Raw genomic sequence first — 11,400 nt, forward strand, 5'->3', positions numbered from 1 at the left:
TAACAACCTCATTCATATATGGGGTTGTTAAATCTCGACCACCAGCTACAAACATGTTTGGAAACACACACACATAATCCCATAAAAAAACACTGCTGAGAATCTAAGCTATGAAGCTCCATTCTATAGGTCCTAAAACCTTGTAGACACCAAGATTGTAGGCCCAGCCCACCTTGTTGACAAAGTCCTCATCAACGTAGCTCAGGAGACTTGGATCTGGGTATAAATCCTCTATTGGCTGTTGCTCCAGTCCTTCCTCTCCCAACTTTGCAGCAAGCTCTTGTGTGGACAAGTGGGAGGGCTCCCATGTGGCAAAGTTGGTAGGCCCAAATAGCTCATCCATGATGTCCATGTACTCTTGGATGGCTTCAGGTGGGATCTCCTCAGATGCTTTGATCTTAAACACCCTTTTCTCTGATTCCTTGTGTTTTACTGCTAATGAGCGGGCATGCTATGCCTTACGAGTGGTCTGAGAATGCACACTAGGAGAGGGAGGACCAGCTGGATCATGGATGGGCGATGCAACCTCATCCCAAACACTTGGTAGAAGGCAAGGAACCTAACCTGGTCTGCCATGCACCAGGACAATCTGACCTGAGGACCCCAGGGAGATGAAAACACACAGGCGGAACATATAGGACAGTCATGAGAGAGGACATTTGGAGCCAACAATATTCCATGGTCTGGGCCCAACCAAGTCCCAGGAAGATGGTGTGTTGGTTCTTTGGAAAGGAAAGAAGAGAAAGGAGCTACATACTTGGCCCAGTCAATATGCAGCTCAAAACGAGGGGTGGCAGAGACTTCAGGTGCCAGGAGGCTATTCTGTTTGCAAGACCAAATCCCCCATACTGAAGGAAAAGTTCTTACTTGGGACAACAGACTGCCTTGGACCTAGTCACCCTTTGGTGACTTTGGACACTATCATGAGTTTCTGTGGGAATGTGGGAACCCCACCTGGCTGTTGAACAGCCTTGGGGACTGGAGGCCTTGGAATATCCATCCACAGAGGTACAGGAGGTTGGCACTGGAAAACCCCTGACAATTGCATCCTTGGATCCTCCATTTCCTCTGCAGCCTCAAACTCCATGTACCTGGTTGGTGTTTGGGAAAAGGAGGCACAGGCTGAGCTGAAAAGCAGGTCAGCCATACCAGGCAGGTGCTAGTCCCATACCAGGCAGGAGCTGGTAGCAGGGATGTGGAGCTGTGTCCTGGAGTGGGCTGGGCCAGTCCCAGGAAGGAGCTTCTACAAAGGAAGAACCACATCAACTACATCAGCTACCACCTGAAAGGAATCAGATCGGAGGGACCCAGGCAGGGCCCCTAGCTGGCCCTTAATTCTAGGTCTCTCCTGTTTCTGCCAGGAACCACACGGATCAGGTAAGTTCCAGAAACTCATCAGGGATGTGATTTATATCAGGGAACACCAGGGATCCTGGCCCAATTCAGGCATACTGTTCCTGGGACATGAGCCCTGGAAGGATCACCTGGGAGACCAAGGGACAGGAGAGGTCATGAGAAAATGGAAGCTCATCTGAGAACATTGGGTTGCTTCCAATGAGGGCTGTTCTTTTCCTTCTTTTCACTTGTTGCAATGGCAAGGATTTCATAGAACAAAGGCAGTAAGACCAGAGGCAGGTCCTCGGGGCATCTGAGGTGCTGGATGTCCCTGACCATGCACTCCCCACTGCCATCTTCTTCTGGAACATTAGGTTGAAGTAGTGGCCATGTTCACGACCTTTTGTAGTCCTCACTCTGTAAAGAGGTGCCAGTTCCCAGGCAGGTGGCCTGAGTGATCAATCCAGTGTAACTTTTCCCCTTTGCAGAACCAAGAAAGCAGAAGGAGACCTTGTGACTAGGCTAGTTACTCCTCCCCATCCTGACCCTGAACCTCCATTGTTGCAGAGAGAAATCCCAGCCTTCCAGCTAGAGGGAGCTGTTATTTGGAGAGAGAGATGGCTTGGATCTAACACATAGGTAGGTGACAGGCCCTATCAGACACTGCTATGCAACCAAGATACCCACCACTCGGGTCTGGACTCTGAAACCTGACTCACTTTTCTGCTATCTCATAGAAGACCATCCCATCAAAGTTGCTGCTGCACTGCCATTCTTGCAAACCCTTCCACAGGCCCTCCTCCATGGTCATGGTGGACTCCCATTGGGACAGAGACCAAAGCACTGGCTGGAATTCATCAGGATCAGTCAGTGTCCACAATGTCACCCTCCATTCTCAGCCTAACTGACCCAACATGTCCTCCTACCTTTGTTACATCTGCTCCATCATATTCAAGTATGGTACTGGGGCTCTGGGACACTATACCCCATATCAAACATTAACACCAAGGGATGCATTGGCCTGTAGGATTTCACTTGGATTCCTTGATGGTATGGTGTGTTATGTCTGAATTTGGTTTTTAAGAATTTAATCTTTTTTTTTAAATGTGATGCCAAGGATGGAACCCAGTGCCTTACTGGTGCTAAGCAAGCCATCTACAACTGAGCAACAATCCCAACCTGTACTGAATGTTTTATCCTCCAAAATTCACCTGTTGAAGTCCTAACCCCCAATGTGATGGTATCTGGAGATGAACTTCAGTGTTTAGGAGGTTTGATGAAATACTGAGGATGGGGCTTCAGGAAGGCATTAGTGGTCACCCAGGAGAAGGAAGAGACACTGATGTGATGTCAGTCGTGTGAGGACAGTCGAGTCTGTCGTCTCCTTTAGCAAGGAGAGAGCCCACATGGGAATCTGGATCAGGCACCCTTCATCTGCATCTCCCAACTCCAGAACTCTGAGAAGTGAAGGTCTGGAGTCTTGATTACCTAGTCTATAGCACTCGCTATGGCAGCCCAAGCTAACTGAGACAGTGCACAGGATGGCCTGGGAGCACATTCACAAATTGGGGCGATGATGAACATCCACATTCAGAATTCAAAGAGAGTAACTTCCTCAGGAGTGCCACATGACCACAGTGTCCTTATCAAGAGTCCAGGACAACACGTGTGGATATCTGTAGAGTTCTGTCTTGGAGCCAGCAACCCTAACCCCACTTCTGGTTGTGATTTCCTCATGCCAACAACAATCAGGTGTAGGGTAGAAGGTGAAATGACTGGGGGAGGGACCATCATATAGAGCGAGACAGCCAACTCCAAATTCTGGCTCACATTACCCCAGAAACCTACTATGAGCTGGAGTCTGCCACATGATGATGAAGACCATCAGAAACAAAGATTTCCACCGCCAACAGGGCTGTGACGGGCACTGAGTTAAGGCACATTTCCTCCCCTGGTGTGAGATCAGTGATGCTGGGAATGTAGGTCTCTCAGCTTGTTTCCCACCCTCAGGACCTTCCTTCCAGTTCCCCTACATCCCAGTCTCCTTTTCTGTCCCACACTTTTCCCTGTCAGAGCTCAAGGAGGAGTTCTGGGTCCCTGGGAAGAACACTCACATGAGTGGAGTCTTAGGAAGGTGCTGGTGGACCAGGATCTTGAAGCACTGCCAGTGCCTGAAGTTTCTGTAGATGCTCTGAGGTCCACTGGAGTCATCTGGTGGCACTGCAGCTAGTATACCCTCCCTGTACACTCCCTATGGCCATTGGTGGGCATTCATTGGGAAGACAATGGGGGTCAGGTGGGAAAATGGTGGTGTTGCTGGGGTGTGAAGGCTCAAAGTCCATCAGCTCCCATAGTTCTGGGTCCCCCCACTGGCTGAGATAGGCACAGTGGTCTTCCAGGCAGAAGATGCTGTGAGGAATGAAGCAGGATGATCCACACCACCTCAGAAGGCCCCTGGGGCCCTCCACTTGAGGTGCCTGAGTGAGGGCAACCTTCTGAATGTGGCTCTCCTGGCTTCCTTCTGGCCCATGTTGACCAAAGTTGAATTGCCCAGACACACACACACACAGCAGGGACATCAGCTCCTGCAGCCATTGATATTTCAGAGTAAGGAGACTGCACCAGCCAGTTCCCCTGGGAGATTGGTGCAGTCACAGGAGGCAACATGGGCAGCACCCAGATGGCTGGTGTGTTGGCACAGGAGCAGAGGAAAGACAGGGCAGGTCTCTGAGGGGAGACATAGGAGAGCCAGGTTCTTCCTGGTCTCAGCATTCAAGATGCTGTGGAAGCAAAGTAAGGGCAAGTGGCTGTAGGAGTGAGGCCCCCAGCCTTTGTCACTGGGCATCTGAGGCGGAATGGCAACAGCTCAGGGTCTCATGGGCAGGGAAGTCTTGTGGTTTGCAACTTTCTCTGAGTGAAATTTAGGCTTCCTTCCTCCAATCAAAACTTACACTCAGAGAAATTTTGTTCCCAGGACTCAAGCATTCCCTGAACATGGTCTATAGTGACAGCTCAGCTTTCCCTGACTAGAGGCCCCTTGGCGTCCTTTGCTGACAATGCGTCAGCGTCCAAGGCATCTCGCTGGAAACTGACTCTGCCGAGTGGCACCATGCCTCTCAGCATTCTCACCTACAGGAAGGAGACCTCCCTTCTCCAAGAAAGTTCCAGGCACTCCAAGGCCTATGTGGAGGTGACAAGTTCATAATTTATGGGTCCATCACCCCATCAGCCTTCCTTTTGCTGATTCTCCTTGGAAAGCCCTCTGTTTCTTTCCTGGCCTTGCACAACTAAACAAAAGCACCTGAGTGAAATGTCTCCCCAGCTAGAGCCTGAGGAACCCTGAAGGTCACCAGGAGCACATCCTGCCCAGAGTGGGGGTACCTCTCCCAGCACTTCTAACCACAAGCACCAGTGGGGAACAGATTCTGGCATCTCAGTGTATCTGTCAACAGGGTTTTCCCAAGAGAATTCTTGACATGGCCACAACTAGATTAGCACTTGAATATTTTGGCTGGAGGTGCAAAAGCCATGGCCACAGAACTGTTCTCAACTTGAAATGAATCAAGGCAGTGGACCTAAACTGTACGAGTAGACATTGTATTTGTCCCACCCACCCAGCTGCATGAGAAATGACAGTTTTAGTTAAGAATGTTCAACATAAAGTTGAAAGAATGTCATTCATTCTTAAATCTTGAACCACGGGAGATGCAGTGCTGAAACTGAACACCCAAGGGCCACACTTGCACATATCAAATAAATGGTGGGAAGAGTTGATAGGCACAGAGATAGTTCAAAAGTGTTGGGAAAACATTCGGGGGGAATGGGGTTGATAGCTAAAAGGGAAGGGATTTCTTTTTGAGCTGATAGAAGTATTCTATTTTTTGTTGTAGTCATGAAGGAAATGTTTATTGCCGATACGGTGGCAAAGTCTATGAAAACTAGAATTCTAATATTTGATGGGTGATGTGAGTTGTGTAAATTTCTTCCTAAAGTTATTTTGTAATGATCTGCAGAAAAATAGTGAGATGTTAGCAGACAATGCCTCAGATGGTTGGCCAGGGTGCCACAGACTGGCCAAGATCCCAGGAACTGTCCTGGCCAATGCATAGAGATCAGGAGGAGGTTTATAAACTGAGTTTCTATAAGAGTGCATCTAAAAAGGGGGCCCACAGGATCCCAGTCCCTCTGGTCACTATCAGGAAGCACAGCTTTTAATTAATGGAGAGGGTGGGTCTTGGTGGTGTCAGTTGACGACTCCCACGTGTGCTGTGACTTCTTCCCTAGAAGTCAGGGCCAGTCCTCTCATCAGGCCACGTACTCAGGAAGATGGTGGCCATGATGGAGTTTTGTCCATCCTCACTGACCAGCATCATTCAGGGGAGGAGAAAGAAGCTGTCTAAACACAAACTGTTTCCAGACTTACATCTAGAAACCTGATTAATGGCACAGGGGCCTGAAGCCTCCAAAGCAGTTCTCCATCCAAATGAGACAGGAGGGCTCAAAGTTGTCAAGAAACACTTGAGAAAACATTGTGTCCCTGTCTGTGAAAGCCATGGAACCTGTGTCCTATGAAGAACCATGGTATTCATGACAGACCAAAAAGTACATCACATATGATCCCTTTTGTGCATGTCAGAACCCACCCCAGCTCTTATCTCATCAGGAGCACTAAACTTTAGCCTCCTTGTAATTAAACCATTCTCCTTTGCAAACTTCCTGGTTTTGTAAACGGGCAAACCATGTTGTGTAGCCTCAGTTTCTTTTTCTCATTGGTTTGTATAACTTGATTACATTTGGGACGGCCACAAGGAACACAGGTCAGGCTGTGGTCAGGGCAGGGATGACACTAGGGAGGGCCAGAGCTATGTCAGTGGTGGTTCTGCCTTGGGATGCAGTCAGAGCCTCCAGGCTGCTGGGTCCCCAGGGAGTTCATGGTCAGGACTGTAGAGGGGGTGGGAGGGTGGGAGGAAGGCCATGATCTCTCCTCAGGCCACCTACACAGGAAGACCATGGCCATGCTGGGGATCAGTCCAAGCACAAAGTCCATCATCATTCAGGAGAGGAGAAAGAAGCTGTCTAAGAAAAAAGACTGTTTCCAGGCTTATTGCTAGAAACCTGGTTAATGGCACAGGGGACTGAAGGCTCCAAAGTGACTCTCCTTCCACAGGAGACAGGAGGGACCAACGATCTCAAGTGACATGTTATTAAAAATCATGGCTCTGTCTGTGATGGCCATGGCTGCCACAAATGCTTCATGGTCACTCGGAGCCTTTTGCTTCCACAGCAGGTCCTCCCCAGATGACTCCACCCTTTGGGGGCCCTTAAGAGGTCCCAAGCCTGGAGAGCAAGGAGTCCCTCCCCTAACCATGCTTATGCATGGTTATCTTCAAGGATATCTGCAAGGACACTGCATGCTTGAGCCCATCTTTTAAATTCAAATAAATTTGTTTCCCCATCTCCTTATGCCAACAGTGGCTGTGCATCCCTTCATGATCTGTACCTCTTCCCCTTCTGCTGCAGCATGAGTCCTAATGAAGGCTCTCAGGGAGGGGTAGAGTTTGTATGTTCAGACTCTCATCTCAACTGGAGCAGGTCAAGTTGGTTGCCCTGAAAACTGGCAAACTGGGCAGGTCAACCTGAGGGTGGCCAGCACAGAGAGGGACCCAGAGCAGTGGCGAGCTACAGGAGCTGCTAGGTCTGTCAGATGAGTTCCAGGGCACTGTTGGAAGTGGCTGGCTACTGTCCCCAGGAAAGCAACAGGAGAACTGCTGCCACTGGAGCTGGGGGTTGCTGACATTCAATGACAGGGGACTAACACTACGGTCTGAGAGCCACATGTCCGTCCTCAGATCCCAGAGCTCCAACACCAAGGGAGATGCGCTTTGCCTCTTTGTGATTCCTCTTCATGTCTGGCCCTCAGATAATTGGTACGAGAGATGTTTAAGGGGCACAGATCATGAAGGGATGCCCAGAGAAGATTCCCTAAACCAAGAGAGGCCGTTTCAATGGTGCGATGATCAGGGTTTTTCTACTAGGATAAGAGGAAGAAGCAGTCTAAATCTGCAAACAAGAACCAATGAATGGACACTTGTGCGCCTTGGGTCCTGGCAACCCCAGTTATCTCCTCTCAGTTCTCACTGCATGGACGTGCACAGACCACATGGCAGAAGGCAGCAGCTGCAGAAGATGTTTCCTACCAAACTGCCTTTATTATAACTGACAGTCCAACAGGGTACAGCTTCCCACCAAGGCTTGAACATGGTGACCCTCCCCTCTCAGTACCCTCCCTTCTGCCCCCCACCTGCCCTCTTTCTACATTCCCTGTCCCCTCCCACCCCCTTCACTTTCCTGAGAACCCGCAGGAACTGCCCTGTGTGGGGAAGAAGGTCTTCACAAGCTGAAGACCTTTGGCCCTTCTGGTGTAGAATGAAGCAAAGGTGAGATCTTGCCTGAGGGGCAGCCACCCCAGAGGCCACCGGCCACCACTACTGTCCTCAGGGCCTCTTCTTCTTCTGGTTGCCAGATGACACACACTTTCTCTTCTGAGGCTGTGAGGTTGGAGCCAGCTCCAGGTCCACACCTTGCCCTCCGATGACCTGGAGGGGAGGCCCAGTGCAGGGCATCTTTTCCACATTGCATGAGCGTCCAGTGAGAGCGCTCTGCATGGTCCTGGCACCTGGAGGAGGGTGGGAGCTGAGGGGTCCCCTTTGGGGTGGTGGGTCCTGGAGAGGTTGGTCTCCTGAGCACAGGGTTTCTATTGGAGGGGCCTGGCTCTGGGACAGTCCCCAGGGCAGCAGGCGGTGCTGGGAGTTAAGGAGGAAATCCAGGCTTTGGAGGTCATCGTCCACACTGCAGCCATTGGCTGTCTTATGTGGCCCCCCAGCAGAAGTGGCTTGTCTGGGACCCATTACTCTTTTGTTCCTCAGGTTTGAGGAGGGTCTGCAGTTATGGGGAGGATGGTTGGAGTGGTCGGACCCCAACGAGGATGACCCGCGACGGCCTTGGAGGACAGCAGTGTCCTTTGAACCCAGCAACTCTGGCTCCTTGGCCCTGCTCCTCTTAGCGACTTGGGAAGCCACCTCTGTGGACCAGTCCTCCATGCTGGCCCCTTGATCAGTGTGATGTTTCCGCTTCTCTGCACCTTGGTTGGCAGGTGGCTGGGAAGCTCTTGAGTCCTGTTGGGACATACCATGACCTTGAGGCCCCTGAAGAGCTGCTGCTTCACAAGCTGAAGGAGAGTATGGGCCCTGGCCAACTCTTCTACATGCATGAAATGGGCCACAGGGACTGGGACCATCATTTCTATGGGAGGTGGGAAGTGGGGAGACAGACTGAGTCTCTGCTGGCCACCCTCCTGGGCTTCCTTTCTTCTTGACGCCCTGAACCCATCCATGACTCTCCTGTCTCCTTCCTTTCCCTTCTACATCCTATGTCCTGAGAAGTCACTCAAGGAAACATGTATCACAGGTAGAATAGGGACAGATGACGTCCTGTGGGCCACATGAGTAGGGTCCTGTGCCTTCCTCATCTACGTGCTATCCCTTGGTCCTCTGTCCACCTGTGGCCACTCCCTTTCTTGTCTATTTGTGTCCCTTTGTCTCCTAGCTGGCCAGGATTGCTCTCTGCCTTATCCACTTGGTGTCTTCCTCCAAGTCCCATGACCCTGGTTTGTCTACCTCCATAGTTCTATGTGGTGCCCCTTTCTCTATCTTTTCTTTCTACCCAACCCCTGATGTTCCTGCCATGGTTTGTGAAGAGTATAACCAGTGTACCTCCTACCTGGTTTACTGGGGGACCCTCCTTCCCTCTCTACCTGGTCAGGCATGAGTCCTTCCTCCTGGTCCAGCTCTTTTGTTAGGGCCAAGATATTTATATATGGTTCAGAGGAAAGTATTTCTTCCAGGAAGCGGGGGTGAATTATGTTCTCTGCCTGGGATGAGAAGGAAGAGAGTGTGGGTGACCTTGGGAGTAAATAGCCCCAAGTCAGGAAGACTTCTAGTAGAAACAGGAAGCAATGATGATCCCATTCTCGTTACACCATGGGGTTATTATAGCCCAACAACCTGCTACAAACATTTACAAGAGTGCACGCATGTCTGTGTGTGTGTATGTGTGTGTGTGCATGCACACACACACACACACACACACACACACAAATTCTGCTGAGAATCTGTGCTAGATGATCAATTCCATGAGTTTTGCAACCTTGACTACACCAAGATTGTAGGTGCGGCCCACCTTTGTGACAAAGTCCTCATCAACATAGCTCAGGAGACTTGGATCTGGGTATAAATCCTCTATTGGCTGATGCTCCAGTTCTTCCTCTCCCAAGTGGGAGTGCTCCCATGTGGGAAAGTTGGTAGGCCCAAATAGCTCATCCATGATGTCCATGTACTCTTGGATGGCTTCAGGTGGGATCTCCTCAGGCGCCTTGGTCTCAGGCCCTTTGGTCTTGGCCACCTTTTTCTTGCGTGCCTTGGTCTTGCGTGCCTTGGTCTCAGGCACCTTGGTCTCTGGTGCCTTCGGTTTGGCTGTTAATGAGCAGGCAGGCTGTATTTGGGGGTTGGTCTCTCTGGAGGTGCACCCTAGGACAGGGAAGACCAGAGTGGTGCATGAATGAGGGATCCATGTTCATCCCAAACACTGGGTAGTAGGCAGGGTTCAGCGGACCTCACCTGGCATGCCATGCATGAGGCAACATGACCCAGGACCTGAGGGATATAACAGTGCACCAGATGCACCATCTAGGAGAGTCTAGTGGGAGGACATTTAGAGTGACTGATATTCCATGTACTCTGCCCTCCAGGACCCAAGTCCTGGGCAGATGATATGTGTGTTCTTTGGACAGACAAGGAGAGAAAGGAGCTGTGTACTTGTACTGGTGAATACGCAGTTCAAGGCTGGGTGGCAGGGACCTCAGGGGCTAGGGGCTGTTCTGCTTACAAGACCAAATCCCCCACACTGAAGGTAAAGGTCTTATTTGAGACAACAACTTGCCTTAGCCCTTGTCACCATTCAGAGACTATCGTGGGCTCCTGTGGGAAAGAGGGAACCCTACCTGGCCGTTGGAAAGCCTCCAGGACTGGCGGCTTTGAAAGTTGCAGCATTGGAGGTACAGGAGGAGGTCGGCACTGGAAGACCCCTGACAGCTGCATCCTTGGATCCTCCATCTCCTCCGCAGCCTCAAAGTCCATGAACCTTGGTGGGTAAGGGAGGCACAGGCTGAGCTGAGAAGCAGGTCAGCCATACCAGGCAGGTGCTGGCCCCATACCAGGGAGGAGCTGGGGGCAGAGATATGGATCTGTGTCCTGGAGTGGGTCAGGCCAGTCCCAGGAGGGAGCTGCTACATAGGAAGAATGGCAGTTCTGAGGGAACACCACATCAGCCAGCACCTGAAGGGAATCAGCTCTGAGTGACGCGGCATAACCCCTAGGTGACCCTGGTTTCCCCTGTCCCTGCCAGGAACCACATGGATCGGGCAAGTTCCAGAAACTGGTCAGGGAAATGATGTATATGAGGGTCCTGGCCCAATTAAGGGATGCTGAGGCTGGGACCTTGAGCCTTGGAAGGATCACCTGGGAAAGAGAGGCACAGGAGGGGTCATGTGGAGGTGGAAGCTCAACTGAGAACATTGGGTTGCTTCCTCGGAGGGCTGGTTCTTTTTCTTCCTTTCACTTGTTGGAATGCCAGGGATTTCAAAGAGCAAAGGCAGTAAAGATGGCAGACCTGTCCTAGGGCATCTGAGGTTCTGGGTGCCCCTGACCATGCACTCTTCACTGCCCCCCTCTTGTGGTACATTGGGTGAAAGGGGTACCACTTTCATGAGCTCCAGTAGTCCCCACTCTGTAAAGAGGTGCCAGTTCCCGGGCAGGTGGTGTGTGTGAGGCTAGTGGAACTCTTTACGTCTGCCCAGACAACAAAGGAGAAGGAGTCAGTGTGGCTGGACTGGTTTCTCCTCCCCATTGGGACCCTGAACCTCAAGGCACAGTTGGAATCACAAACATTGAGGCTGGAGATTCTGGGATTGTTGCAGAGAGAATGTCCAGCGCTTCAGCTAGAAGGAGC

This window comes from Spermophilus citellus (genome assembly GCF_964194105.1).
Source record: "Spermophilus citellus genome assembly, chromosome: 12".
In the NCBI taxonomy this organism is placed as follows: Eukaryota; Metazoa; Chordata; class Mammalia; order Rodentia; family Sciuridae; genus Spermophilus; species Spermophilus citellus.